A 5,422-nucleotide genomic window follows, 5' to 3' on the forward strand; every position below is an offset into this window, starting at 1 on the left:
AGATTGAGCTGATACAATTTCAGATGAATGCTTGTCTCAGTTTTTCCCAGTGGAATAGTCTGTGTCAAAAATTAGCTCTTCAAAGACCAATAAGTCCCTCCTATTTTCATGCAAACCTTAGTTGAAGAATAGCGGTGACTTTTAAGGTAATCCACCAGTGACTATGTGTTACAAGCTCCCCTCTGTGCCAGTCACAGAGGATATGAGTTGTCACAGCCCTCAGCTATAGACACCTCAGCTACACAGCCTTGGCCCTTTTCATTCAGACTACAGTAACTCCTCCTTTATAGCTCCACAGGTCCCTGGTTCAAACCCTTGTGTATCAATGTCTAGCTCTTAACATTTGAAAGAATTGATCAGCTCCCTCTATGGGGGCAAAAGAAGTGTCTTTATGTTACTCTTAGAAAAATCAAGGAAGACCTTTTTAAGTGACTTACACAAGGACATACACAGAGTCAGTAGCGGAGCCAGGAACAGAATCAAATTGTTTTTCTCGCTCAGTCCTCACGGTCATTCATTTTCCCTGAAATCACAGTGTTGCTAACAGCTAGAGAAAAAAATCAATTCTGCTTCTGGGTTTTCCTTCCTATAAGCAACGAGAGTATGGCAGGTTTGCCCTACTTTCAGAAAGCCAGCCTTCAATAGATGAGGCCCTGGTTTGCATTCACATGCTCGGCTCCTCCTTTACCTTTGGGGTCAGATTTTTATCAAGTCTCCACTTTGTGCATATATATTTTTATGTGTGCACCTGACTGAGTCTGAAGTCGGGAGAGTAGGTTAGCTAGATCTATCGTGTTGGACTCATTTCTAGTGAATATTTATCCCAGTGAAAGTATTTGATTTGAATTTGCCATAATATTTCAAACTTAAATATTTCCCTCCTTAGACAATTTGTTCATTATCTCTCTCTGAGCCAGCTGAGGCCACAGGCAATTCACAAGGTACACGTTCTTCTTCCAGTAGGGAGGGTCATTCATGCAGTCGTCCAGTATTTAAATTTATTGGGGCAGATATTCTGCTCGCCAGCCAGAAACTCAGTGACTTGGTAATGCTAAGCCAAGCCAATGTATCTATATAACACTGTCCCCTAGAGGTGACAGAGGGAAGCCCTGTTTGTACTGAGTAAAGAAAAGGAGAAAAGCCTGTATTTTTGGAACAGAAGGATGAATGTCTTAGGTTCTGCCCCACGACTGCATGAAACAATAGAGCTGATAACTGTAGGTCAGAAGTTGTAACTCCAATATAGCCTCTCAATTGCAAGGCAGGCACAATGCGTGTCCACTGATGCTCTAAAGGAGAGAGAGGATGCATATGCGTTACATTGTAAGCCCCTTCCCACCACCATTAGCATGGCTGTTTCCTGTTGCAGTGATTGCCAGGCAAGCATACAAGCCTGGTTATCCATGTTTCTCTCCAAGAACTGGCTGGGGGGAGGTGAACCCTGGATCCGATATCTACTTTCCCACCCCACTCCATTAGCAAAAAAAAAGTGCATGTGCTGACTCTTTATAAAGAAAGCCTTCATTGCATTAAAATTTAATTATAGGTTTAATTAAAATAGGCAAGCAGCAGTGTGAGATGTGTATTTTTTTATGGCTGAAGGAGATTGTAAAGTCCTCATTCATTTCCCAGTGTAGTTGCCGAGACAAATTGGGCTGCCTTTTTATAGGCCAATTCTCAATGCTGCTTTGAAATGGATCCCATAGCCATTCATATAGATTAATGCAGGCAGTGAATCAGATCTTGCTCATTGGCTGCCTTTCAGCACTTACAGAGGATGCTCTGGGAAGTGGGAAGCCTGTGGAAGAACCCAGAGAGGTAGCAAGATTCTCCAAAAGGATAATTAATCCTTATCCAGGTTCTTTTTATTTCTTCCTTCAGTTATTTACAGAGCAAAGTGAATTTAGTCTCAGTGACAGGTGTCAGGCTGACAGCCCTGGTGACTGACAACTGCTCTGCAAAGCCCAAGGGATGCTAGAGGCCAGGCCCCTTCCTCTTCACTGTCTCTGCTGCGTGCTTATACCCTGGTTTGGATGAACCTCTCCTGTAGGAATCAGAGGGTAATCCAGCCTCCAAGGCCTTTTAGCACAGAGAAAAAAAATAGTGCTATGGGTGAGAATGGTTTTGGTGAGGTGAACAAACCCACATTGTAGAACGAGTATGAGTAGGTCAACGATTCAATGGTAGCGGCTCTCAGCTACTGTCTTAGGTTGGATTTGGCCCAGTGACCCAGAAGTGTGAAGCACCATGCCCTTTATAATCCTCAAGCCATATGGTCACTGCCCTGAATGACTTTCAACTTTCCCCTTGTGCCAGTGAAGCAAACCAATACTCAGCAATGCTGGTTGCACAGTAGTCATGGAAAACAGGACGGCTTTTGAATGTCAGAAGAGAAACAGGCATATTTTTAACCTAAGAACTGCACGTGAAATTATGCATGTCTCCTTTACGTGCAACCAGAAAGTCATTCCCAGTTCTATAGCGTTTAGTGATCTGCACATTACAAGCTCTGACATGTGGTCCATAAACACTGAAGTGAAGGAGACATCCAGTGAGGGAAAAAGATCCCTCCAGGTACTGGTGTGAGCACTTGCACTGACTTTCTGTTTCCCTGCCAATATCTGGAGAAAGGGCATGAGACATTAACAATTTCCCCATAGAACCATAGAAAAATAGGTCTGAAAGGGACCTCAGATTATATATATGTGTGTGTGTGTGTATATATATATGAATACATCTATGTTTATGTAGCTATTGACATCTAGAGCTCTTCACCTGGGAAGCAGGAACTGAATGTGGGTTTGTAACAGGGAACCCTAGCCCTGTCACCAGAAAGCAGGTCCACCCCTTTAAGGCCAGAACTTTCTGGACACAGAGTGCTGGTAAGGAAGGGGTTAAATGCTGAGCCTGGCCAGCTAGTCAGCTGACCGGAAGGGGCAGGACTATAAAAACCCTGGGCAAAGTAGCAGTAGGGGAAGGAGTGCCTCTGAGAGCACCACAGAGAAGCTGGGTGAGTGGTCCCAAGGTGGGAAGAGGGGAACTACGGAAGCTGTGGAGAGATGACAGTCGCACCACAACAAGTACTGTAGCTGACGGTGGGGAGCTAAAGCATGAATTCTGCGAATGTAAGCTGACATGCTGCTTTTCTTGATCGTATTTGCTGGGGCAGTTATTACACATGGACAGGACTGTTTATCTTTCCCTTTTGATTATTGAATAACAACCAGTGGTTTGGGTGAGGCTATTAGGGGAAGGAGGAGGCCTCATTTTTGGGGCTGACTGAGGAGTAGGGACCCCAGTGCCAGCAGGGTCATGGCTTTTGGGGGCACAGACCCCAGTGCCAGTGATGGTGTGGCCTTTTTGGGGGTACCTAGGCCCCGGAGCCTGTGGGGGTGCAGGATGTGGGGTGATCTGACACCAGCACCTGAAGGCGTGATCTTAAAAAGCCAGTGAGGCCTGGTGGGACGAGAGAGCGAGTTTGGGGCTATCCCCTGGCCTTGAACTTGCAGCCCCTCTGGCTGTGGAGCCAGTAGCCTTGCCTCTGGGCCGGACTTCAGATTGGAGCTCAAGACACCAGAAAAGGCTAGAGCCTCGGATTCAAACCCTGTTTGGTGGGTTTTAGACGGGGAGGTCTAGCTAGAGAAAGACAGGGGTCAGGCCCAAGTAGGTGAAAGGCCCCAACATACAAAATACAATAGGCAGTCTCCCACTCACAAGAACATCAACAATAATTTCCATCAAGACGTGGCAGGCGAGTAGAGGGCGGGACATAAGAACTCCAAAGAAGACTCCAAAGGCGCCCCACATGAGGCGTGGATTACCAGGGAAGATGGTGCTGGGTAGGGCGACCTGTTACAGGGTCTTATAAAAGACTTTCAGTTTTTAATATAGAAAGTTTAGATGAGTAGTGGCTTAATTTTCAGTTCTCCCACTGATTTCCATGGGAATTCTGAATGCTGTTCTGGAACTCAGGCCCTCTCCATTTATACACTACCATATACATGATACAGTACTCCCTCTTTATTAAGAAGGGCATGTTTGCTGGTGAGCTGTGGACTGGAAATCAAGTCTCCTGCACTCTTTTCTCTTCCACCCTCTCATTCGATTGAACAATATCATCTCTCTGTGCACTTGTTTCCTCCTCTGTCACACTGACCTACATCACAAGGGGACCATAAGACTTAGAAACTTTGACTGTCTTGGCTGAAAGGTGGCACAAAAGTGCAAAGATAATTATATAATATCGAGGAATGCTGCTGTAATAAAGAGTAGCTGTCTAGCTACAGTATTGGTGTTTATGGCAGCAGTTAAAAATCATCGATTGGCTATAATCAGAGAACAAAGAAAACAATTGGAAGAAGGTCAGAAGAAGGAAACTAAATTTTACCCATCACAGCCTGAGTGACCGCAGCTGTAAAGCAATGGCAAGCTGCCTCTGCTGCTCAGTGTGCAGGGACATTGTGACTGCAGCAATCTCCCTTGCACTGCCTCCAAGAGACTAGCACTCTGGAGGATGAGCTGAGACCTGAGGACCTTGCAGCAATACTCTAGTTGCAAGACTAATCATACCTCACCCCCCACTCTGGAGTACTGTCAGACTTCCAAGCTGCAGGCAGCTACCCACTGCAGTATGCTACTATGCCAGTCCTCCCCAAATACTGTTCAAAGCCTTGCTGTCTGATAGCGTATGGTGGCAGCCTGGTGAGCTCAGTGGATTCCTGCTAATAGTTCTTCCTCTGAATGGAGCCTTTGAAGTGACACCTGCCTTGTTTCATTTGATCTGGGTTGTGAACAGCAGGCCTCCTGGATAAAGCTATAACCTAAATGGGAATTTATTTATCAGTTGATTGATGGGCTTGATCAATCAACCGACTGATGGATTAAATTTAATATTAAAGTCACTGCCACCTTGGTGTCTGAGCACCTGACTCTCGCATACTTTGGAACAGTTCTGTTCCACCTATAAGGTGTGCAAAGGGACTTAGGCACCTAATGTTACTCTATTCCACCTTTCTGAAGTCCATTAAATGTATCTACTTTTGTAACATAAGGTCATCTGATCCTCAAGACTGAGTCACAAAATGCAGTGAGAAGGAAGAGAACTCACTTTTTTTTTTGAATCCACAGTTTTCAGAGACTTGAGCAGGCTGGAGCAGAGTTGAACTTAGGTGATAAAGTCTGCTTATGCTCCTAATAGGTGGGATAGGATCTTGGCCCTTATTCCTAATACATGGCATTCACTTTTTCTGCTCTCTCGCTCTCTCTCTCTTTCAGAAAGAAACTTATTTTGGGGTTTCGGAGCCATCTCTGTATAGAACTGGGGAATGTAGAAGAACGTTACTTGCATTAGAGGAAAGAGAGGCTGTGAAAAGAGGCACTCCATCTTGAAGAATGACCCTACACTGCTGTCGGGTAATCTTTA

Source organism: Alligator sinensis, unplaced genomic scaffold (genome assembly GCF_000455745.1).
Source record: "Alligator sinensis unplaced genomic scaffold, ASM45574v1 scaffold857_1, whole genome shotgun sequence".
NCBI classification, from domain to species: domain Eukaryota; kingdom Metazoa; phylum Chordata; order Crocodylia; family Alligatoridae; genus Alligator; species Alligator sinensis.